Source organism: Zalophus californianus, chromosome 10 (genome assembly GCF_009762305.2).
Source record: "Zalophus californianus isolate mZalCal1 chromosome 10, mZalCal1.pri.v2, whole genome shotgun sequence".
Classification (NCBI taxonomy): Eukaryota; Metazoa; Chordata; class Mammalia; order Carnivora; family Otariidae; genus Zalophus; species Zalophus californianus.
In genome coordinates, this window is record NC_045604.1 from 69,136,778 (window position 1) to 69,162,188 (window position 25,411).

General features: G+C 42.9%; 1 protein-coding gene and 1 non-coding gene across 15 annotated transcripts in view; one reads left to right on the top strand and one right to left on the bottom strand.

Moving 5' to 3' along the window:
• The window catches only part of DISP1 (dispatched RND transporter family member 1), a 176,046-nt gene that overhangs the window by 107,226 nt on the left and 43,409 nt on the right, over positions 1-25,411 (bottom strand). The window contains exon 2 of one of the 14 annotated variants that reach the window (XM_027611177.2): positions 19,562-19,767. The exons of the other annotated variants lie outside the window; for them this stretch is intronic. The gene's annotated coding sequence lies outside the window, so the exon portion shown is untranslated. The remainder of the gene's footprint in view (positions 1-19,561; positions 19,768-25,411) is intronic. 14 annotated transcript variants of the gene reach the window in all.
• On the top strand, positions 7,709-7,814 carry LOC113933758. The gene has a single exon (XR_003523462.1). It is a non-coding gene; the product is annotated as a U6 spliceosomal RNA (small nuclear RNA).

Sequence of the window (25,411 nt, forward strand, 5' to 3'; positions counted from 1 at the left end):
TAACTATCAGGGCCCTAATCTATTATAGGGCAAAGCCTTTGCTCGGGAGAAAAGAAAAAACAAAATCCTGAGCTGCCAAATAAACACACAATAATTAAAATGCTGCTTTTATTTATACCCCAGAAAGCAAGTATTTACACTTAGTTTCCTTACACATAAAATCACAATGCTAATCAATATTAAAGGTCAGAAATCAGCTTTCCTGAAATTAATTTTCCAAGAGTACATAAGGTCCCTTTTTAAGAATCGGGGCACCTGGTGGCTCAGTCAGTTAAGCGTCTGACTCTTGGTTTCAGATCAGGTCATGATCTCAGGGTCTTGAGATTGAGCCCTGAGTTGGGCTCCACGCTCAGCAGGGAGACTGCTTGAGATTATCCCTCCCCCTCTCCCTTTACCCCTCCTGCCACTCACGTGCTCTCTCTCTCAAATAAATAAATAAAAATCTTTAAAAAATAAAATAAAAAGATCTTTTTAAGAATTAAAAAAAACACAAAAACTAATGATGTAATATATGGTGATTAACATAACAATAAAAAATTAAAAAAAAAAGAATTAAAAAAAACATTTAAAGGTTTTGCTTTCAAAAGTAAGTAAACTTCTTAAAAGTGTAACACTGTATTTCTACATGACTTTAGAGTTTACAAAAATGCTTTACCATAACGTGTTGTAGTTGCTCATTACAAGCCCTATCTCTCACCTACGGTATCTGTGCCGAGAATACCATACTGATGAGGGAAAAGAAGGCAAGCTGAGGACAAAGCAGAAGCTGACACCCCACAACCCCCACCCCCCCACCCCCCGCCATGGGATATATGTGTCATTCCTAAGGCACTCCTGGCTGCCCTAAAGGAAAAACAAATAGTTAACTTAGAGCGATCACAATCCTACAAGACAGGAGTCTCCCTCAGTTTACAAATGTCTTAGCAATCTACAAGAACAAAGCATTCCTATCATCAATAACCTAGCTTCCAAAAGGAAATGGAGATACAATTAAATGCCCTTATAATCTGCAGCCCATTGAGAGATAATTGAAGTGGGCAGAGTGTAATGTTCCTCCAGGAAGCTCCCAACTATCTTAATGTTAATGCCTTACTAGAGGGTAAACAACCTTAACTAGACAGTGGCAAGGGCTCTGGTATCTTGTAGGTCCTCTTTAGCATATAAAAGTTCTTTGGAAACCTCCCTTTTTCCTTACCTCCCCCAATTCCATAGTATATAAATCGGTCACCCCTCACAACCCCGGGGCAGCAGCTCTTTCTGCCCACAGGTCCCATCCCCAAACTTTAATAAACCACCATTTTGCACGAAAACGTCTCAAGCATTCTTTCTTGGCCCTCGGCTCCGGACTCCACCCCACTGAACCTCACCTATATTCCAAAACCCCATCAATATGATTCGCCGTGAAGCTAATCACAGAGCAGAGCTCCTCCCCCGAAGACCTTTCCATAACACCCGCAGCGCCTCCTTATGAAGCCACACGTCTGTAAGCGTAATGGGACCCACAGCACCTTGGAGCCAACCAAAGCATTAAACAATTAAGGACTCTGGATTAGAATGGGGAAAAAAGCATTAGCCAAAAAATGAGAGGTTAAAAAAACAATAATAAAGGCAAATTAACTTACTGATAACTAAGTTACGTTTAGATCAAAACACTCAGATGCTACTTTTACTTTCAGCTAGGCTAGATTTAAGCCGGCCGACACCCCTGCGGACAATGGTGTGGGTGTGGACACTGTCAGACCCATGGAAGCTAACAAAGGGAGTAAACCTTTCCAGAGGAAACACAGTAATAGCTATAAATATTTTTAATACACCTTTAAAAATACCCTCTAACCCAGAAATCCCATTGCCACAATTTACCCTATGACTAACCTAAAGTTCATCAAAATGATACAAACAAGAATATTTGTTGCACCATTCTCTATTTATTGAAGGAGGAGGAAGAGGAGAAAATAGAAACACATTCTCCATCAACAGGGAACCAGCCGAATAAAGGTCTGTTCCTGTAACAGAATTTTATGCCAAATGTTTATCTTTATACTTCTCTATTTTTTTAACTTACACTTGAAGTCCTTGATTCTCTCCCGTTACCTGCCAGTTTTCAGAATGAGTTGGTCCCTTAACATCCTCTAAATGTGACCAATGAGGACTGAGTTCTCCTTCCCTTATTACCCGGTGCCTGGAGCCCAGCCCACACTGTCTCCCCTTCTCTCCTCTCTCTGGCTACCCCTTTATTGCTGGAGGAGACAGAGGAACTGCCCCAGAAAGCAAGGGGAACAGCTCCACAGCCAAGGGTGGGTGGAGGGGAGCGATCTTGGGAGCAAGAAGCAGCACACCAATAAACTCATCCATCCATCCATCACCCACCACACACAGTGCTTTGGGCACAGTGAACCCTCAACAAGTATTTGTTTAACTCATGAATGTTGGAAAACACTTAAAACATTCATGTATTAAGCACTCCAGGGGGGGTGGCAATGAGTAGGAATATCATTGTCATTTTGGTAACAGTGGTTATACCCAAACAATCTATGTAGAATACTGTTAAGTTCCTTGGTATTTGTTCACTATTTATTTTAGGCTTTAGCTGTGTTTTAAGTATAACAGTGTAAACTTAGGAATGCACATCACAAAGCACTCTATTATATTTAAAGGTGGTGACCCCTTAGGGTGAACTGCTACTGGCAAAAAGGACTAAGGGAGGAAGGACCAAAACTCTTTTCCAATCGCACAGATGTTTCAAAAAACTACCCACGGGTTTGTGGATGCAGCTTACGCCTCTCAATTCTCATCTTCTTTTAAAAAGCCATCTAAACTCTGATTACTCTGAGCCCTTCTCTCTAGGCAGATCGATTTGTAAGACTTCCTAACAATGCCCCATTGTTTACAGTTGTTTCCAAACCATCCTTCAAGAATATCTTTGGTTCACCCTGATTTTCAGGGACTCTAGTCTACCAGATGGTGTCTTTCACTGCTCTTCTCATTCCCCACATACCCAGCTGGGCCTTCAGAGTGCTGCACAGCTGGTTCGGAGCTTCGTAGCTTGTCTTCAGCCTCTCCCCCTGGAGCTCTGCACCCCGTTCCTCTGGCCTCCTTTGGGCTCCTTCTCTGGCTGTGCACCCTCCAGCAGCACTTCGGGGCTGTGCCTTCAGGCTGGACCAGCTACCCTCTCTTCTTCACTGAGCTCCTGCTCTTTTTCTTCAAAGCCCAGCCCTAAGGCACTTCTCAGGGAAGCCTTTCAGGACCTCCCCAACCAGCTCTCATCCCCATCCTAGTCAGTTTGCAGGACTGTAGCCAGAATCTCATAGGCTGGGAGGATCAAACAACAAACATTTACTTCTCACATGCTGGAGGCTGGGGAGTCCCAGATCAGGGTACCAGCATGCCAGAAAGGGGTTGTGGTGAGAGCCCCCTTCTTGGTTTCCTCACATAGGAGGGGGGATGAAACAAGATCTATCCAGTCTCTTCTTACTAGAGCACTAATCCCATCATGAGGACGCCACCCTGAAGACCTATCTCTTAAAGACCCTATCTTCAAATACCACCACACTGGGGATTTGAGTTTCAACATATGAATCCAGGGGGACACAAATTTGCGGTCCATAATATCCCCTATTAGAGGGAATCACACTTGCACGTGTCTTTCAAGACACAGATTACAGGTGTCATTTACATTTGTGTGGGTGATTAACTGATGATCTACCTCCCCCACAAGACTCTACAGTGATGTAAGGGCAAGGATGATGTCTGTTGTTGCTCAGACCTTATTCCCAGTTCTTGGCATTTCTGCATCAACAACTATAAAAGGCACTTTAGGGATGCTATTAATTCCCAACAAACTGGGCTAGAGATACTATTTTTTAAACTTATTTTATTTTTGAAGAGAGAAAGAGAGTGTGTGTGTGAGTGGAGGGAGGGGGAAGGGCAGAGAGAGAAAGAGAATCTCAAGCAGACTCCGTGTCCAGTGCAGAGCCCGACACAGGGCTCGATCTCACGACCCTGAGATCTGAGCTGAAATCAAGTGTCAGACACTTAACCGGCTGAGCCACCCAAGTGCCCAGCGGTATTATCCCTACTTTAGAGATGAGGTCACAAGCTCAGAGAAGTAAGCAAGGAGCTGAGGGCCAGAGTCCGAAGAAGCAGAGAGGACAGACCTGCACCTCTGACTCCAGGGGCCACACTGTCTCTCCTTGCTGCTTTTACAGTCTCTCCACATACTTATCTTAATTTGTGTGCACGTAGACTATTTCAAACATAAGAAAAAGAGATGGATATAATGAGTGCCCATTCCCTCATTTACCAGCTTTATAAACATCTTTAAAATCTGTCTTATCAGGCGCCTGGGTGGCTCAGTTGGTTAAGTGACTGCCTTTGGCTCAGGTCATGATCCTGGAGTCCCGGGATCGAGTCCCGCATCGGGCTCCCTGCTCAGCAGGGCGTCTGCTTCTCCCTCTGACCCTCTTCCCTCTCGTGCTCTCTCTCTCTCATTCTGTCTCTCTCAAATAAATAAATAAAATCTTTAAAAATAAATAAATAAATAAAATCTGTCTTATCTGCCTTTTTTCCCCCCATAAACTGTTACAAGTGGATTCCCCTGCGGAACATTCCACGATTCTATTCCCTTTCTTCACGCCAAAGATGTGACCGCTATCCTGAACCTGGGGTTTTCATTTGCAAGTATTTCTTGGACTATTGCACCACGTGTATCCTTACACTACAGGGTACCGTAGGTAACGTCGTGCACGTCCTCAAACTTCCTGTAAATGGTCACATCACGTGCACCACTCCCAAGTGTTGGCTCGCACACAGCTCTACTTCTTCCTTCTAACTGCTACGGTGTATTCCACAGTGTGGAGACATTAAGCTCACTCCCCTATCACTTTCTATGGACACTGAGGAGTTCTGGTATTTTACAACTACTGACAATGCTTCAATGAACCTATTTCTGCCTCCTGTACATGCAGGCGATTCCCCAGCGGAGTGACCTTGAACAACGCGGGTCTGAACTCCACGGGTCCGCTCGTACACAGATATTACAGGACAGGACTGTGTATATTCTCTTCCTTATGATTTTCCTAATAACATTTTTTTCTCTAGCTTACTGTATTGTACAGTGCAGTACACAATACATACAACAATGTATTAACTGACAAGATATCAATCGGTAAGGCTTCCAGTCAACAGTAGGCTACTAGTAGCGAAGTTTTCTGGAGTCAAAAGTTACACAGAAACTTTCGATTGCCTGGGAAGTCAGCGCCTCCCATCCTTGCATTACTCACTAAGAAGTGAAACTGCTGGTATGCACAGAAGAATCCGTGCACAGAAACTGCAAACCTGCTCACCAACATGCAGGTACTCCTTTCATTTTAATCGATTAAAGATACATCACATTATATACTCCAGAAGCTGAGTCTTTTCTGGCCCCACCAACACTGAACCAAACCTCTCCCCATATACACAGAGCAAGTGAGTAACGTCTATGAAATAAAATGAGTATCCAAACCAGGAACTTTATTAAACATTTGTTCTGTGTCAGTCACGTTCCTAAGAATTTTATTCATTCATTCATTTATTTTTTTAAAGATTTTATTTATTTATTCATGAGAAACAGAGGGAGAGAGAGGGGGAGAGAGAGAGAGAAAAGCAGAGGGAGAAGCAGGCTCCCAAGGAGCAGGGAGCCCAATGCGGGACTCAATCCCAGGACCCTGGGATCATGACCTGAGGCGAAGGCAGATGCTTAACCATCTGAGCCACCCAGGCGCCCTCATTCATTCATTCAAGTAGGCCCCATGCCCACCAGGGAGCCCAACGCAGGGCTTTAACTCATGACCCTGAGATAAAGGAAGAGTTGGACGCTTTATCGATCGAGCCATCCAAGCACCCCTATCCTAAGAATTTTAAATAAAAAATACCTTTTCATTCTCATGACAACATTAAGAGGTTATTATCCCCTTTTGCTATCTGATAGATCAAGTTAGATCGGTAGGTGACTCTCCTTTGCAGAATTCTCCTGGCTGTTTTCACGTATTTTTGTTTTCTTCCAGGCAAACTTTAAGTTCATGTACATATCTTAAAATGCAATAGCAAGATCAAGAACTCTTCATTTTAATTCATAATGACAAGTATCTACCAACTGTCTTCTGCTACTATTTCCTGCCTCCTTGTCCCTCCAAGAGGCCAAAAGAAGTTCTTGCCACTTGCACTCTTTGCAGGCTCCAAGTACATAGAAAAAGAATGAAAAAGAGCCAAAATAGAGTTAGGATAATGTATAGTATATTCTATAGTTTAATGTTTTCAACACAGAGACAAAAAACATACAACTATACATATAACCTTAATTGGAGATAAAGCAAAAAATTTCAATTGAGGGCCCCCCCAAGTGCAAGGCCCAAGCTAACTGCCCCAGCAGCCCACCCCATTAAAAGCCCAAAATTCTCCCCCACTTTCCATTTTCACCGCACCCGCTCCACAAATCAGTAAACCACAGTCACGGTTTCCTCTGGCCTGATAATGGTCTAATTCTCCCTCAGCTGTGTTAGGGGCAGGTGCTGGAGCCAGCTGCATCTGAAAAGCTACAATGTGAATTTAGGTGCTCCCATCCCTCAAAATGTAGAAAGATCAAGGAGAGGATAAGACCTCTCTGTTTTTCTTTATAATTGTTCCATCCTGTGTAATTTATTTTGTTCTTCTGTAGCATCAGTCAACTAAGCCTTCAGTTATGAGTTTATGCATCAGCTGCTCGTGGTTCCTGCAGGCTTCAGCAGCTCCTTGGAGAGAAAGAACCCCCTGTCCACAGGCAGTGCTGGGTCAGGTCTTGGCTACACTCTTCATGGTCTTTTAAAGATACTAATTTTGTGCTACTTTAATGAAAAAATAAAAGCCTGCCACAAGACCAACTGATTATACACACAGACCTTAGCCAAGAAAAGCGTTAGTATTTTGTTTTCTCCATCCCAAATACACTCAAATTGTCACCAGTATTTTTTCTTCAAGATTTAAAATTGACTAGTTTTTAAGTTTTATGTGAATAATGGCTTTGTTAGTGCTATGGGAGACCTATGACTAACAAACTTCCAGTAAATATTTACATTCAAAAATATTTTTCTTTTATTAGTACCTGTGATTTAAAACAAACAAACATCTTAGGCGTGAGGCATCCCTTCTGTTGGAAAATTACAAAGGTATCTGCACTTATTTAGATTATTGAAGGCTCAGAGCCTTTGAATTTAAGAAAATTTGCAAAATGCAAAGAGTTTATGTTGTTCTCTCTTTAAATGAAAATTGTAATTACACTAAGCAATTCATTTCTTGACAAAAGGAAGGTTTGAGTCTTCATTAAATCATGGGCATGAGAATTTATGAGTCTTGGTTTCACATGGAAACATTCATCTTTTATTGGTAAATATACTAATTTCATCAGTTTACTGCTAAATACAAAAGATTATGAATTATGTAAATGCTTAAAATTATGTGAATGAAGAACATAAGCATTTGAAAAATGTGATCTTAGGGAAAGCACATCTGAAAATTATCCTCAAGATGTTCCCTTGTGTATATATTATTATTGAAGAATTTCAGTGTATTAGAAACCAACCAAACAGAGCCAATCAGTAGCCAGGTAATCCATGATTTTCTTCTATGGGAAATTCTACTAACTGACTTCACTGTTATGTGAAGTTCATTTAAAAAAAAAACACTACCAACATCAGTGCTTGCTTCAGCAGCTCAAGCACTAAACCTGGAACAATACAGAAAAGATCAAATGGCCCCTGCACACAGATGACATCCAAATTCACGAAGCAACCCATATTTTTTTGAGAGAGAAAGAGAGCACATGCGTGCATGAGCTGGGGGGGGGGGTGTGCGGTGTGTAGGGGGAGAGAGAGAGAGAATCTTAAGCAGGATCCATGCCGTGGGCTCAATCTCACAACCCCGAGATCATGACCTGAGCTGAAATCAAGAGTCAGATGGTCAACCGACTGATCCACCCAAGTACCTCTAGCAACCCTAACCCTAACCCTAAAAAATCATAAATACACAAAGCTATAGGTTGATTTTAATTTTTATTAGGTCTTTTTAATAACAAAAGTTAATAGATGCTCCTTGAAACAAATTAAACAATATAAGGATAAACAAAGAAACAAACAACAAGCTTTCCAGATCCCATTCCAGGAGACAATGTTCCATGCTCGTTCACAGATAAACATCTCATATGTAACATATATGTGTATATGTTATATGTGTATGTATATCCCTACATTCCTTATATGGAGACATATGACACATAATACATAAACATACATATGCAGGGTTTTATTTTATTTTTTTTAAAGATTTTATTTATTTGACAGAGAGAGACACAGCGAGAGAGGGAACACAAGCAGGGGGAGTGGGAGAGGGAGAAGCAGGCTCCCCTCGGAGCAGGGAGCCCAATGCGGGGCTCGGTCTCAGGACTCTGAGATCACAACCTGAGCCAAAGGCAGATGCCCAACGACTGAGCCCCCTGGCGCCCCGTGTTTTATTTCGATAGGATAATACATACTACTCTGCAACTTGCCTTTTTCACCACCATCCTGGCCATGCCTTTGGTGTTAGATGCAGAGCATACGCAGTCTGTGCTGCACCCACAACTACCTTTATTCCCTTTCTTGATGGACGTTCAGACTCTTCCCAAATGCTTGCTGACCTTAGCCTCTTCCCTGTGGGCCTCCCTCTCATTAACTCCCTCTGCAACCAACACTCTGTGAGCGCTAGGGAGGACAGAAAAGCTGTTTTTTATTTTTTTTTTTAAAGATTTTATTTATTTATTTGAGAGAGAGAGAGAATGAAAGACAGAGAGCATGAGAGGGAAGAGGGTCAGAGGGAGAAGCAGACTCCCCACTGAGCAGGGAGCCTGATGTGGGACTCGATCCCGGGACTCCAGGATCATGACCTGAGCCGAAGGCAGTTGCTTAACCAACTGAGCACCCAGGCACCCCAGAAAAGCTGTTTTTTAAACCCAATTTTACATGTAAGGCTGCCCCTCAATGTCCCATATTTGAACATATTTAACATATTGCCTAGATAAATCTGCACAGAAAGATACTAACTTATGTTACATAGTAGTGAGAAGTCTATTATTTACAAGAAAGATGCCCGGGACAGAGAACCATAAACCCCAGGCTCTATTTCAGGTTTGAGATGAGCCAACAATGTGACACTGAGCAGTTACATAACTACGTGAAGGGCCATCTCCTCCCCCAAATAATGAACTGCTTGAACTGGATAATTTCTAGTCCCTTCACACTAAAATCAATGATCCTAATTGTTTGATGAATGCAGGCTTTATGTCAGCCCAGAGAGGATAATTTACTAAAAGAATGTTTGCATAACTCCCACAAAGAGTTTACTAACAAATGCACAGTGCAAACAATATTTAAAGAACAGATACTTTAACAACTCAAGAAAGCAAACTGTTTAAGTACTTCCATAAGAACATTATAATTACCTATTTATAACTTATATGCTGATCACAATTTTTAGTATAACTAAAAATCTCACATTATTATGTATGTTCAGGTCAGTTCCAATTATTACAGATTTTGAAAATGACAAAATGTAGTCAGTGCTGAGCAGCTACCAGGAACCTGGCTGTATTTCCACCTCAGCTATTCAGTTTCTAGATTAAGTTCCTTCATTTAAAAACTTAAGAAGTACCTAAAGCTTTAGGATTCACTCTCAGTCAATGATCTTTATCAAGCGTGTCCAGGGTGCTGGGCAGACACTGTGCTGTTCCAGGGCCACCACTGTGGGAAAGACCCACAGCCCCCGGGGCGGCCCCCCACCGCTGGGATGGCATACACCTACAGATCTGCACCCCAGACTGTTTTCTAATTCAAACTGGCCCCTCCATAACTGGACTTGACTCATTTAAATTTTAATATATTTCTGTTAAAAGATTCGTGTGTCATTTTTTACAAATATTCTGCTGTGTTCTCTTTCTTGAGAGAGAGAGAAAGACTGTGTGAGCAAGCGAGAGCAGAGCGAGAGGGAGAGAGAGAGAGATACTGAGCAGCATGGAGCCCACCCAGGGCACTATCTCACAACCCTGAGATCATGACCTGAACCACAATCAAGAGTCCCACGCTCAACCGACTGAGCCACCCAGGCACCCCTCTGCTGCATTCTTAAAAACAGAAAGGAAAGTTAGTGTTTACTTCAACTGGCAAGAGAGGCTTGGCTCACTGCAAATTTATAGGAAAGGATGACAAGAAGTTACTTATCCATGAGTACCTTTAGTTCATGAGTGAAATGAAAATGTACCTGCATCTTAATTTGCTTGATGTTTGTCTCATTCAAAAACATGTAAAACAGAAGGAAATACAACACAAACCCCAAAACACTGCATGGATCCCATTTCTGAGGCCATGTTCTCCTGTGACAGAAAACAGTGAAGACAAAGCCACCACTGACAAGAAATGAGGGTGTGCCTAGAATGTGGCAGGGGGACAATATCCAGCCTGGAGAAAGACCCCCACTGGCCTCTCTGCTCCCCCCTCCCTACAGTCCTCCTGCTTAAGGCAAGGAACAGGTGGGCAGGCAGAGCCAGACACAGACCCACCGAGGCAAATATGAGTTTCCCTGGGTAACTTCTGCCAGTCCTCATGTGGGTCCAGTTCCTGGGGGGCTCACTCCTTGAAGAAGACACTGCATTATCATAAACCCAACAGGGGGCCCTGAAGTGACAATTCAAAGAGAAAACAAAAAAGTAACTTTGGGCTACAAGTGCAAAGACATTTTTGTCTTGCCAACTATACCTACCTCTAATAGTTACTACCATGAACGCGCGTGTAAATCAGTAATACTAGGCTGATGCTGGAGCAATCTCTTCTAACAGAGATCAACCAAACTAGGCAGCAGGGAATCTATGATACGATAACACTTTAAACCCGCCCCCCCCCAAGTAATTCTTAAAGAACAATTTTGGGATTTTAGCTTTGTACGTCTATACAAAGACAGAAATCCAGGGGTGCCTGGCTGGCTCAGTCGGTTAAGCAACTGACTCTTGTTTCAGCTCAGGTCATGATTTCAGGGTCGTGAGACTGAGCCCCACGTCAGGCTCCGTCCTGGGTCGGGAGTCAGCTTGGATTCTCCCTCCCTCTGCCCCTCCCTCTGGTCGCATGCATGAGCACGCTCGCTCTCTCAAATTAAAAAAAGAAATCCAAAAAACTTTATACTTTCAAACATTTAATCTTAGGAAAGAGTATGTAAACTGCTATTTAGTTTTTCTTTAAATAGGAAGGGCTTTCAAGACTGAAGTGCTTTAAATGTCTTGGTTTTTCTTAGTTTTAAAAGATACAGAATCCTGGCACTCTCCCTTTGAAGCATGGGGACAAAAACCAAAAACTTCTTTAAAACAAAAAATAATCAATTCCCAGCCAACTGTATGGAAGTCTTCCTGAACATAAAACTAACCTACCTGTTTCTTTCCTAAGTATCTAGTAGTATGACTCATTAGAAATTATATTGTGAATTCTATCCTAGAGATTACAATGCATATGCTACACTTAATACCCTTCAGGGAAAGAGAAAAAGCAAATACATAAAAGGATAGCTTTTTATTTTTAATTTTTTTAAAGATTTTATTTATTTATTTGACACAGAGAAAGAGAGAGAGGAATCACAAGTAGGCAGAGTGGCAGGGAGCAGCAGAGGGAGAAGCACGCTCCCCGCTGAGCAAGGAGCCCGATGTGGGACTCGATCCCAGGACCCTGGGATCATGAGCTGAGCCGAAGGCAGACGCTTAACGACTGAGCCACCCAGGCACCCCAGGATAAAGTAGTTTTTAAAACAAGTTCTAGGGATAAAATAAGAGTTTATGAGCAAGGAGTTGTTAGTTTTAATTATATCAAGACAAAAATATGCATTTCCTGAGGTTTAAGAAAAAAAATCCACTTCATGAAAGAACTTCATTAACCGCTGTCCTAAATTGTAAATCTACACCCTTTGAGGGCATTGGTGAATGAAACCCTACTGTTTTTTCCCCAGATTACTCACAGTTAATATAACTGGCAATGAGTCTGTAGGTTATCAGAAATTTCTAATCACTTGCTCCTAAGTTAGCTGCCAGCATTCTTTCTTACAGCAACTCAGTAACAAGCAGCAGTGACATAGAAATTCTTTTTGTCTGACAATGGAGGCTGACAAATGTGAAAAGTGTGCCAGACTCTGCAAGTTACAATTTCTGTAATTAGAAAATCAGGAAACTTTACAATGGTGCTGCCCAAATCTGAGGTTTTTCAAATAAAAGAACTGTTTTTCTTACAGAGTAATTTTATTTTTATTTATGACTTTTTTTTACTGGAAAATGATTGGTCCTATTAATTGAATAATTTCTCTGGATTCAAGCTTTAAATGGCAAAAAACAAGAGTACTTGGGGCACCTGGGTGGCTCAGTTGGTTACGTGTCCGATCTTGGTTTTGGCTCAGGTCAAGATCTGGGGGTCATGGGATCCAGCCCCATGTCGGGCTCCACGCTCAGCTCAGAGTCTGCTTGGGATTCTGTTTCCCTTTCCCTCTGCCCCTCCCGCTCATGCTCTCTAAATCAATCAATCAATCAATCTTTAAAAAAACAAAAACAAATAAAACCAAGAATACTTATATGGAGTCATATCTCATTTGGTTTGAAAATAAAATAGTAAGGTATTGGAGAGGAAAGAACCACTTGTTCAACAAAATTTTATTTACCATCCACCTCATGCCAAATATTGGTTACAACAGTGAGAATATGTATAGAGATAACACTGTATTGACTGGATTTACTCATTCATTCATCCAAATCCTTAAACCATGGATTTACCTCTCAAAGCCAAGGCTTGGACAAGATACTAGGGACACGGAAAAGCATCATGGAGCCAGGTTTCCCCCGTTGGGGGTTACAAACATGCCGAGACTAGAACAAATCGTGGGCAGCTGGATTTGAAGTGGAATGACGTGAACTGTTCACTTAGACACAGAGCTTTAATTCAGACACAGACAGAGGTATATTATACTCACACAGGTACGCATATTCCCTGGCTCAGACTGAGAGATCTGAGACCTAACAGGATCTAAAGCCAACAACATATTATTAGCAATGTGCACGCCAAGCACCCAGATCTTGCTTTTAAAATACCATTCTCCACAAAAATGAACCAAGCCACCCTAGAAAAAGGCTGAGTCCAGGGCTGGGGCAAAGAAAGTACATGAAGAACTTACAACATCTTGTTATACACCTAGAAGCAAGAAATTCTCCAAGAATTATGAAGACATTTCCAAAGGTCAGAGGAACAGTTAGTAGGTAGGGGCTCCCTCAGACCGAAGCTGGAATAATTCAAGCACTGAAATAATCAATGACAGTAAGGAATATAACTCCATGAATAAAAGAAGAATCTATGAGCTTGAACTAAGACAAATTTTAAAAAGGAAAAGAGGGAAGCTCTTTCTCAGAGCATAATACCAACTAACAGGGAAGTCTGGAAGGATGGATGCTACAACTATGAAGTCAAAGTTTGATGAGGAACAAGATATTTATAGCTTCAAAGCATCTCCCCACAAATTACATATTAATTACAAAGGGAAAACAGTAATTTTACAGTGGAGAAACTTGGTGGACACAATCTGACCGACTGACCAGATCAGTAATATTTGTACTGACATCACGAGGGACGAAGTAGGCACAACACCCCTTCTCTGGCTTTCCTGCAAAACTAGCAAACTTCAATTGAATCATGAGGACACTTCAGACAAACCCAAATTGAGGACTATTCTACAAAATAATTGATCTCTACTTTTCAAAATATGTTAATTAAGGTCAAGAAAGTAAAGAAAGACTAAAGAACTGCTCCAGATTGAATTAAAGGAGGACATGAGACTAATGTGGACCGTATGGCTTTGGACCCAAAAGAAACGGCTGTACCAGGCAGCATGAGACCGTGGGCTGCAGGGGAGAGCACAGTAGTATATCAAGGCTAAATACAGAGGACCGCACTTTATAGGAGAATAGACTTCTTGGGAACTACGTACTGTATTTAGGGGTAAAGGGGCATGATGTCGGCAACTTATTCTCTAATGGTTCCGAAAAACACTATGCATATATAAAAAATTAAAAATGGGGCGCCTGGGTGGCTCAGTTGGTTGAAGGTCTGGCTCGTGACTTCAGCTCAGGTCCTGATCTCCGGATCCTGGGATTGAGCCCTGTGTTGAGCTCTGTGCTCAGCAGGGAGTCTGCTCGGGGACTCTCTCTCTCTCTCTCCCTCTCCCTCTGCCCAGCCCCCCATACGCGCACACACGCAATCTCTCTCTCAAATAAATAAATAATCTTTTTAAAAAAATGAAAACTTAGTAAACAATTAGTAAATCTGGGTAAACAGTATATGAGATTTCCTTGTACTAATTGTTAACTCTTCTTTAAGCTTGAAATTATATCAAAACAAAAATTACAAACAAATGAAACACTATAGTTAATCCACTCATGAATGTAGTCCTTTGGTTGACAGTTAAGACTTTATAAATGTCACACAGTGGACAAAGATGAACGGAACACAGATTCCTACCCTTGAGCATCTCAGTCTTGGAAGGGTTGCTCAGCCTTTCAGAAAAACAAATTGTAAAATAATCGTTTTTTTTAAGCTTCTATTTTTTTAAGTAATCTTTACACCCAACGTGGGGCTGGAACTCACAACCCCAAGGTCAAGAGCCATATGCTCTATGGACAGAGCCAACAAGACACCCCTAAAATTATCTTATTACTACTCTCTTCAATGCAGCCAAAATACCTCACAAGGAAAACATATTGTGAAGGACATGAACATTTTCCTTGCTGTACTAGAAGTTCTATAATAAACATTCCTAAAAATAAATAAATCTATCTCCTGAGAAGAGAATTTTTGCTTTAAAAATATTTCTGTTGTAACATGATCTGTATTACAATAACATTAGTAGAGAATTCAGGGCATGTATGGCTTTACGAACACCAAATATTTTTAAACGCCCAATTAATCAATCACTGTGGTGAATAAATTTTGGAAGAACAGTAGGATGATGACCAGGAATACCGCACAGTGAGAAGGTGAAATGTCTGGGAAGGAGAGGGCTTGTCGGTGTTAACTGGAAGCTGAGAGCACTGCAGCAGGAGACGGGTGCAGACATCCACCAGAAGGTCAGCTGAAGAAATGTGCCCGAGAGTCATTAACACATGCCCACGTGCTGGGCAGCTCTGACTTCATAACCCAGACCGAGCCACGGGCAGTGACGGCCCCACAGGGAGGCAGAAACAGCACTGTGAGCAGTCTCGGGCACGTGCTGTGTGCTGAGTGGGGTCCCTGTCGTGCCCCGCACCCCCATCCTGACACAGAGGAAGGGACCAGGCCAGGACGTGACAGCGATGGGATTCAAATCCAGGCTGACTGACTGAGAAGCCATGCTCCTAAACACTATATACTCTGCGTTTCATGGCATAGGAGAACTTGAGTCCAACAGCTGAGGATCTCCCGTGTGCACAGACTGACAAGACACTCCGTAAGAAACAGAATCCCTGATACTGCAGAATTTCCGGTCTAGAATATGTAAATGGCTGGAACAACAGTCAAAGCACTAGTAGGCTTGTCTAGAGTGAAAGGTGTTACCAGCAATTGGAAGTTACGAGAAAATAACCACCAATGGCTTATAAGTCGGGAGTGGGGGTGCCCTTGGGATGAAAATGCAGAGTCACCACAAGACCAGAGAACTAGGGGCGGAATGCTCCCAGCCACTCGCTGGGTTACGATTGGACTGACTGTACTAAGGTCTCTAAAGGAACACAGTAATTCAGAAGACAGGATGGCAGCCATGGAAGCCGAGAGAAGAAAGGGGCTGTCCCAGAGGGAGGGCTCCTTGGCCCAGAGGCAGCCACACTCTGGGGACAAGTGTGGCCTCAGTGTAGGAATGGATGGAGCCTGGTTTCATCAAATATCTGAAATTTAATTTTTACTTTCATCAAAACAACCTATTTACATAGTTTTAAAGGTAGTTCTACGGGACCTGTATTGGGGGTAAAGTGGTCCCCTGCCACTCCTTGCTTCCACTACACTTTCTCCTCATTCAATATCTGCAGGTCACACGTTCATAACTGCTTTCTAAAATTTTTTAAGTGGGCTCCACGCCCAATGTGGGCCTCGAACCCATGACCCCAAGATCAAGAGTCGTGCACTCCACCAAAAGAGCCAGCCAGGCGCCCCGTGCTTTTTAAGTCTTTCTACTCCAGGCATTACATACGGACTTCATACAGACGATATGTATGCAGCTCTCCAGAGCATCCCCCCACCTTCTCTGCACATCACACCTGTTCACTAAATCAGTACTGTTCACATTACAACTAAATAGCACCTAAATATTATTCCCAAAGGAATCGCTTATAGAACGATCACATTTCCCTTTTTGACAACATGTTTCCTTCTGATCTGCGGCTTCCTACTTTTCTGCACATGTTCTCAATACAAGGATGATTCGGTGACAACAGCTCCAGGCCTGTGACATGTGTACACTGGACAGTGACATGCACTTGGACAACAGTGGTCCCCCTGAATCTGTCCTGGAGGTCCTTCTGTCCGTTCTGGAGTTCCTCCCGGCCTGCCGCGTCTGACCCAAACTCCTCCTGCCCAACAAACACCAGCCCGGCTTCCTCTAGCTGCACCTTGTCACCTCCCTTTCCACTTGATTGTCTGCCTCCCCACCTGTTGGAATCTACTTTGGGGAAGGTAGTCTCCATTTGATGTCCCAGCCCTTCTACTGAATTAATAATCTTCCAATATCCAAGAGCCCTATTTATTCTGTGAATGATCCTTTCTGGAGCCCCTGTTGTTCCGCAGACACAGAGTCTTCTCTTATCTGAGGATTTTAATTACAGTTTCTTTGAAACGTCTTTTGCTCCTTTATTGTTTCTGTTCCTTTCACATTCTTTTTTAATCTTCCTCTTCGTTTTGGTTTCTTTCCTGTGAGAGACTTTCCCCCAGCACGTCTGTCCCAGTTAAGAGTGGGGCAGCAGAGACCTAAGCAGTGGCCGTAGGTCGATGGCAGAACTGTTTCTCTTCCCTAGAGAGAGATCCTCCATTCTCCTGTGTGTGTGTCTGTTGGGGGTGGTGGGAGGGGGGTAGGAACAAGCCTGGGAGCCTCTGTGTGTTGGCCAAAATTGGGCAGAGAGCATTGCAACTCAGTATGCAGACTCTGATTCGATTCTGTTAAAACGTTACGTCAGAACATGTTACTCAAACTCATTCTGAGACAAAGCAAGTCCTTACAATAGCCAGCAAGGCCCTGCGTGATCTCCACTGCCCGGTCCATGGCCCTTCAGTACTTCTGACCGCAACTCTCACTCCCCTCCACCAGCTAACCTCCTTGATGCTTCAGTCTGGCGTCCACCTCAAGGCCTTTGCTCCACCTGTTCCCCTGCCCCGAACCCTCCAATCAGCACAACTCTTTCCCTCTTCCAATGCATTGCTCAAATAGACTCCCACTCTGCCACCTCAGTTTTAAACTACAGCCCTTCCCCCAGCACTCACAACTTCCCTTATTCTAAGTTCTTCTGTAAGAATTTATCACTTCTAACATCCTAGGCACACCACTTTACTACATCTACTGTTCACTGTTTATCTCCTCCCACAAGAACAGAGCTTTTTTGGTTTAGATCACTCATACATACCCAATACCTATTGCGGTGTTCACCCCTCTCCTTAACTGTGCCCAGCTGAAGGGTTCTGAAAATACAGCACCAGTCTTCTGCTAGAGCGGGGAAAGGCAGTCTCCTGGCCACATGCAGCAGAGACAGGAGCCCAGGAACCCAATTTTCAAACAATTCTCCTGTTTGCAGCTCCCGCAATATGCTCGCCCTCCAAGATACCCCGTGCCCTCCATGTCTGTGGCCTTCAGGGATGCGCCCTTCAATTACCTGCTTCTACCCGTTCTGTCTTCTCTGCTCTTCAGAACCCATCAATGCTGGTCCATCCACAGTCCAGCCTCCAAAATGCTGCTCAAGTTTCTTCTACGGTGGTCACCCTCCATTCCATTACAGTCAGTTCAGTGAGAGTTCAGAGGGGGTAGAAAATGGAGCATGTGGTCAGTTTACCACATTTACCTGTGTTGCTAACTATCTGAATCCCAGAACTACCTCCCTTTTTTCATACTCCCTTGCTCACCAAGAAACCTCCTGATGATCATGGCTTCTCAGCTTGCTGCTCCAGGGCCAGCTAGAAGACACGTTCTATACATTCCCTTTAGTAAGCAGTAACTTCAGTTTTACTGCTCTATCATCTTGAGAAAGTCTCCCCAGGACAGAGATCTACTCTTAGGAGGTGGACGTACCAGCAGACTGAAAGTCACACGAAGATAATGTAATCTTGGAAGGCTCTTGGGTGATAACCAGTGAACTTTTCAGTTTTCATAAATTTATCCATTATGCTAAATATGTTCATATTTTAAATTTCAGCAGAATACAACTGGATTTTTTAAAAAGACTTTATTTTTGAGAGAGAGAGAGAGGGGGCGCAAGTAGGGGGAGGAGCAGAGGGAGAGAGAACCCTCAAGCAGACACCCCAGTGAGCAAGGAGCCCCACACGGGGCTCAATCCCATGACCGAGATCATGACCTGAGCCGAAACCAAGAGTTGGATGCTTAATTGAGTCACCCAGGCACCCCCAGAATACAGCTGGATTAAAAAAAGAAGGGGGAAGCCTAAAAAAAAAAGATCTTAAGATAAATATAAATAGATAGGCAAGTAGGTAGGCAGGTGGATGGGTGAGCAGGCAGACAGACTGGATGGAGACAGACAATTCACAATAAATAGAGAATGGATCATTTGTTGAGTACCAAATATGCCCTAGGCCTTATATAGGCACCCTATACCTACCATATTGTTAATCCTCACACCAACTCTGTAATGTTATGCTATTTTATATACATATATAAAAAAAAAAGACTAAGACTCAGAGATCTTACATCACTGGCCTAAGGTCAGAGAGCCAGCTGAGATAAAGCCAAAACTGCCCAATTCCAAGTTCCATGATTTTTATTCTCTACACACAGGTTTTCCATTAGTACAGTTTAAAATGTGAAATGAATACATTCTGATCTGATTTTAACAGAATGTTAAATGGTGGTAATATTTTGAATGTTTGTCCCAAAGTTCTATTACTTTTATAACTTGCAATAAACATTAAAACATACTGTCCACCCATTTCAACATTCTGTCCCAAAATGGCCAGTGGCATCAGTCGATACCCTATGGTAGGAAAGAGCTGCTTCCCATCATACCAGCTTCAAAACCTTAGGGCCAATCCCCAACACAGTCTTGTTTTTCTGGAAGACCCTGCCCCACGCCAATCCTCTGCTGCACTGTGTCTACGAGCGAGCCCACACCCACCAGCCCGACAACAAAGCCCAGTTATGTCAGGGTAGAGAAGGCCTCCACCTCCAGCCGCTGGAATCTCCAGCACATGATCACGCCTTCTCATGGGAAAAGGCATGCCTTTGGATTCAGAAAAAGAAAATTAAAAACAGTGAGCAGCCATACCTGGATTAGTAATAAGTGACAGCAACACAGCCGGCAATTATTAGTTTCATCTGGGCCGGAAGGAGTCTCGGTGCAGGAATTCTTGGCTGCAGCTCTGCTATTTGCTGAGAATTCTGAAAATTAAACACTGGTCCCCTCGGAGTGGAATGTGCCTATGCAGACCTCAGGAGCGCGCCAGCCGTTGCAGCCAGGGGTTTATATGAGATCTAATGAAGGACTACACGTCAGAATAAAGTTTTCAATTTTTCCATTTGAACTCAATAAAAAATAAATGACAGTCATGGCGTTCAAAATATTCACACCCTGAAGCTGCCAAGCTAAATAATTTAGTATCTTTTTGAACAGAAAAATCTTTTCCCCCAGGACATATTTTTCAAAATGCTAAATGTTCTGTTAGCTCAGCCCTCCTTCTGCAGCCAGCGGCATACTGTTTTTGAAAATGGAGAATGATGGTCTGCCTCTCCCGTAACTGGAGAAAAATTCCAGTCCCATTAGGTAGGAAGCATTCAAATCACATACCCTTACAGCTTATAAATTATGATATTCTTAATACTATGCAAAATCTGAATTAGTGAAAGTATCTTCAAAGGGTGGGGAGAAAAATGTGCTTTGAAATAAAAAAAGGAAGGCTTTCACACTGCAAAATTAAGCTAGTCAACTCTTTAAATTTTGTTTCATTAAGCATGAGAAGCACTTAGTAACCAAGTAAGATTAATTGCAAAAATCAGGAACAGCCTGGTTTGATGAAGACCGGGCCTGACTGAGGCAGCCCGGGATGTGCTTCTATCTGCTGGCACCTAATAACCATCCCCATGTGCTGATCCTGCAAAGGTTCAGACTCATTAGTGGCTAAAATCTGCTGCTTTCTACATAGTTCTGAGTGTTGGTTACTTCTATACATATTCTTAATGAAGACGATGCAGTTTTTCACTTAGTGAGAAAAGTGAAGAGTATCTTTCAGGGCTTTCAAACGTTAATCAACGTTTAAATCCATCATTTCTAACAGCTCTTACTTTCCTCGCTCTCACAGTGTGGAAGTCAACTCTTAGACTTCCTTTCCCTACTTTCCTTGTGTGAGAAGGGCCGAGGAGGACAGCACAGGAAAGCCCGGGTGAAAAGGTCCTGTGGCGGCTCCTTGTCACATGCAGGAACTCCTCGGGAGCTGGTGCACACACTCCACAGGGGAAGGGTCCGTGACAAAGAGGCAAGAACTTGTCCACCGTTTTCAAGTTCTTTGTTTGACTTTGTAGCAGCTCCCTAGTTAAGGGGAGTGGGGTGGGCAGAGCTCCCCTCTCCCCCACGTCTCTGCATACCTGCTCCCGTTGGCAGCCCCGAGGGTCGTCTGGGGGGAGGGGGGGAATCCCTGAGCCATCCAGACAAATCTGAAAATGATTTACACTGAACTGTCCCAGTTCCTCGGGACACAGGACTGTTAATGCTCTGGAGCAGCCACTCTCCTAGTCCCCCAAATTTTGTTCATCGAAAGCATTTCAGCATCCCCACTTATCCCTCAACGCTCAGCTTTCAAAGCACAGTCTTCTGGATAAGCAAAGTATTACCCAAATACCAAAAAAAAAAAAAAAAAAGGAAAGCAAACAAAACAGTGAATTGGAAAATTTAGGCTGGACAACAGGATCTCTTCTGATGAACCAGAAGGAAGGCACTGAAGCCCCCATTTCAGCAACAGTGAAAAGGCCCAGACTAGACTGGTTGGCAGAGACGGGAGAGCAGAGCTGTCTCCAAGATGCAGCTCCGGGCACCAGCTTCCACAACTCAGCCTTGTCGCATCAGGGACACGGGGGCAAGAGAAACAGACCATCCGTTCCCACCCCCCACCACACCCCCGCCTCTCGCACAGGCTGTGGCCAACACTTCTTGCGTATGCATCCACATGTTTGCATTTCCAGGGCAAATTTTCTGTTTCCAGGCACAAATATTATTGGATGACTGCAGCTTCTTTTCTGAACTGCCACAAATCATGGCCTGGCACCGACTTTATTATTAAGACACAGAAAAGACATTAATCCTCAAGACTAGATGAAGGCCTCCGCTTTCTCTACCAAATAACTAATGGTAGGTGGCATTCTGAAGCAAAGATTGCCTTCTCCTCAGGCTCTATTCATCTCTTTACTGTACTTCAGGCTATTTGTGTATGAACATATGCAGGACCTATACTTACACACGTGTGTGTCTGTCGCGAGGGCAAGAACCTTCCGTGCCATGTTCACTGTTACACAGCCCAGCACTGGCGAGGCACTCAAGTTATTTTTGTTAAACGTGTTAGCTAAGCCCCACACGTGAAGCCAGGACTGATCACCAGCAGTTTTTTAAAAGGGGGAGTAAGGGGCTTGTGTTTGTTAATTTGGTTTGATTACTCCCCAGCAGAATCAAGATCCTTGAAAATGGCCGTTTTATTTTCGAGGTCAGAATGACCAGTGCGGAAAGCAGCAGTAATTTCAAAGGAATCTTTTTCGTCTTGCAGCTCTGACACGTGGTAAGATGTATTACTTGGGTATCTCCTCCTCCTGGAGGAGGTCTAACTTTTCCAAGGCTATCATGATGAGCATGTGAATGACGATTTTAGTCAAGAAAACAACTTTGGCTCTTTGGCCAACTAGAAAAAATATATGCCAAGTATACTATACTGTTTTGTTATAGTTGACCTCTCTGCCTTCACAGGCTTATGAGAAACCCCAAATGCTGTCAAAATGAATTTTTTTCTAATGAATTTATAACTGATTCCAAATAAAATGTTCCTCCACTAGACAATTAGCTTCAAAAACATTGAATGCTTTTGTTTCCAAGTTGGAAAAAAATACAATTAAAATGAGAAATATCTACTTTGTTTTAAATGGACCTGGCCATTTGTTAGGAATATCTGAAACAGGGAAAATAACTACAGAATGCTTTTTATGTCCCCAACACCATTAAAATATTTAAAAGCAAAGCTGTTACACTCAAATATTAAAGCACACCCAAGAATGTAACAGTTAATGAATTACTGGGGAATAATTAAGTCCCTTTATCCTTGTATAGTGCGGATCTCCTGTCCTCCCTGAGCGCAGAGAACAGAGTGGGGAGCACCTTCCCACGTACAGAGAGGTCCCCTGACACCTGAGAGGCAAAGGGAAAGGGGCCCAACAGGTCATCTCGGAAGAAGGACATCTTCAACTCAGAGAACTCATGAAGTCCTCTGACACTGGTAAAGAACTATGGAAACTTCCCTCAAATAATGCATCTTCATAGAACCTTATGTACAATGCCAGATTCTGCAGCCCCGCTGAAGGCATGCGAAGACCCGGCCAGGAGCCCCAAAAGGAAGCAGAAAGCACAGCCACTGGGCCTGTCAAACAAAGGGACAGGAATTGGGAAATTTAAAAATATAACAAACCTTAGGGTAAAATGGGAAAAAAAACAGTGAGAAGAGAGAAAGAGGGAACGACAAGGGAGTTGGTGGAACTGAAAACACGTGGGAAGATGAGAACACTGAGAAGGGCGAACAGGGGTGGGGAGGGAGGAGGGAGGGATGAGGTCTGCTGACGCAGACGCTGGCTGCACATCTCTCCCATACGTGCCCACTTCGATCCCACAACCTGCGCAGGACATCTATCTTGCACACGTCCCAGCTCAGGATCGGGAGGCACAGAAAGGGGAGGTGCCCTTGCAGGCGACGCGCAAGGGATGGTGGCAGGATTTCAACAGAGGCTCAGCTCTGCCCAGCAATGCCCACACACGCCCGGCACCCCTCCTCTCCGTGTCCCTCCTCACGACTTTCTAACGTCAGGGGCACCAGAATACATTCTCAGGAGGCCCCATTCCTGAATCTCAATTGCACTTGTCAAGATCTGAAATTGTCAGGGTTTTTTTTTTATTTTTCTGCTGTATTGTGATATAACTGACATATAACACTGTGTTATGATGTTCGTTCCAACTGAACTGGTACTTTTATTTAGGCTTTTAATTTTTGGAAATTTCATAATTCCACTTGTCAAAAATGCTTCATATGCATCAAGATATTATAAAAAATGTCCTAGAATCAAGACCTGTAACGGTCACTCACTAAGGTACTTTAGGTTCCCCAGTCTTTCCAAGGTACATGTTTGTCAGACTGGCCACCAGGTGCTTCCCTGTCGTTATTTTCAACAATACTGTTTTGTTAAAGCTGCCTTCCCAAATCACAGATTTTTTATTTTTTTTAGCTACACTGATCTTGAAAGGTTTATGTTATACAGATCTGGTCTATTGCATCTAGTATGGTTTTGATTTAGATGGCCCTTTTTGCATGCATACTAGGTTTACAAGTAACTTCATTCTTCCCAGAGTTGCAGCAATTGGTATTTTTCACACGGTTACCACGCAAAAATAAACGTGTTTCAAAGCTGGAGTGCCCCTTTTACAAGTGAATGGCTAAAATCATCTTGTCATAGGTGTGCATAGAATGGACACTTGGGATTTTAAAATGCATTAATTTGATCTTTAAAAAAACACACAAATTACTTACATGATTTTAGTCACAGAATTAGAAGAAGCATTCAGAGAAAATATTAGAATATTGTACAGAAATTACCACCATTTTGTTAATATGTAGTGTATACACATTCACTATTTAGGATTAAACATGGACTATATGGAGTTAATGTATTTAACAGAGGAAAATATACAAAAGAAGCATTCCCAGAATATGTCTTTTTGCCTTCTTTGAGATTGGCATTATACAAGGATTTGGGGGCGGGGGAGGGGGCGGATACATAAATACTCTTGAGATATAGCTCATGGGAAGCTAGCATTAAAACAGTATTTAAGGGGTGCCTGGGTGGCTCAGTCATTTGAGCATCTGACTCTTGGTTTCAGCTCAGGTCATGATCTCAGGGTCATGGGATCGAGCCCCTCATCAGGCTCCACACTCAGCAGGCAGTCTGCTTGAGATTCTCTCTCTCCCTCTGCCCCTACCCCCGCTTGCGTGCACGGGCGCACGTGCGCTCGCTCTCGCTCTCTCTCGCAAATAAATCTTTTTTTAAAAAAACACTATTTAAACATTCTCATCTTCCCATCCTATGTTTAGGGAAATGTCTCAGTGAATGTGTGCAGTTCTGATATAAATATTTCTGTGTCAGGGGAAGACAACAGAAAGCATTTTCATAGTCGCTCCAGCTAGATGTTACGACTGGTTCAGGTGCTCGATACACATCGTTACATGAAATAAGATGTAGTGTTTGCCCTCAAAGATCCTGTAATCTAGAACACCTATAACTGTAAATAACTGAACTTATCTAATCTTGGTTGCGTGCTTTAATATAACTTATCTGTCTATAGCAAGTTCCTGTTATTCGTAAGCATAGTACAAAAATGAGAAGTTCTGAGTTTTTATGGAAAAAAAGAGATGCCAGTACTTCTTGCTATATATACTTTTTACGTTTCTTTTGCAATTCACTCTCCTGTTTCAATAATGGATTCCTTCTCCACGGAGACGATAATAACAATGGGTAGTATGTGTTGAGTGTAGTAGACAGCCAGCTCTAATCATTTTCTTACTGGGGTATAACTGATGTACATTAGTTTCAGGTATAGAATATAATTTGATATTTGGAGAGATTGTGAAATGATCACCACAGTAAGTAAGCAACTTTCCACTATGCACTACAGTGTTATTAACCATGCTGCACATCACAACCCCGTGACTAGTTTATTTTATAAGTGGAAGTTTGTTCCCCTTATCCCCTTCACCCATTTCCCCCACCCCACACCCCCTGCCTCTGGCAGCCATCAACCTGTTCTCTGTATCTAGGCACTTGGTTTTTATGTTTTTTAGATTCCACATATAAGTGAGATCACACAGTATTTGTCTTTGTC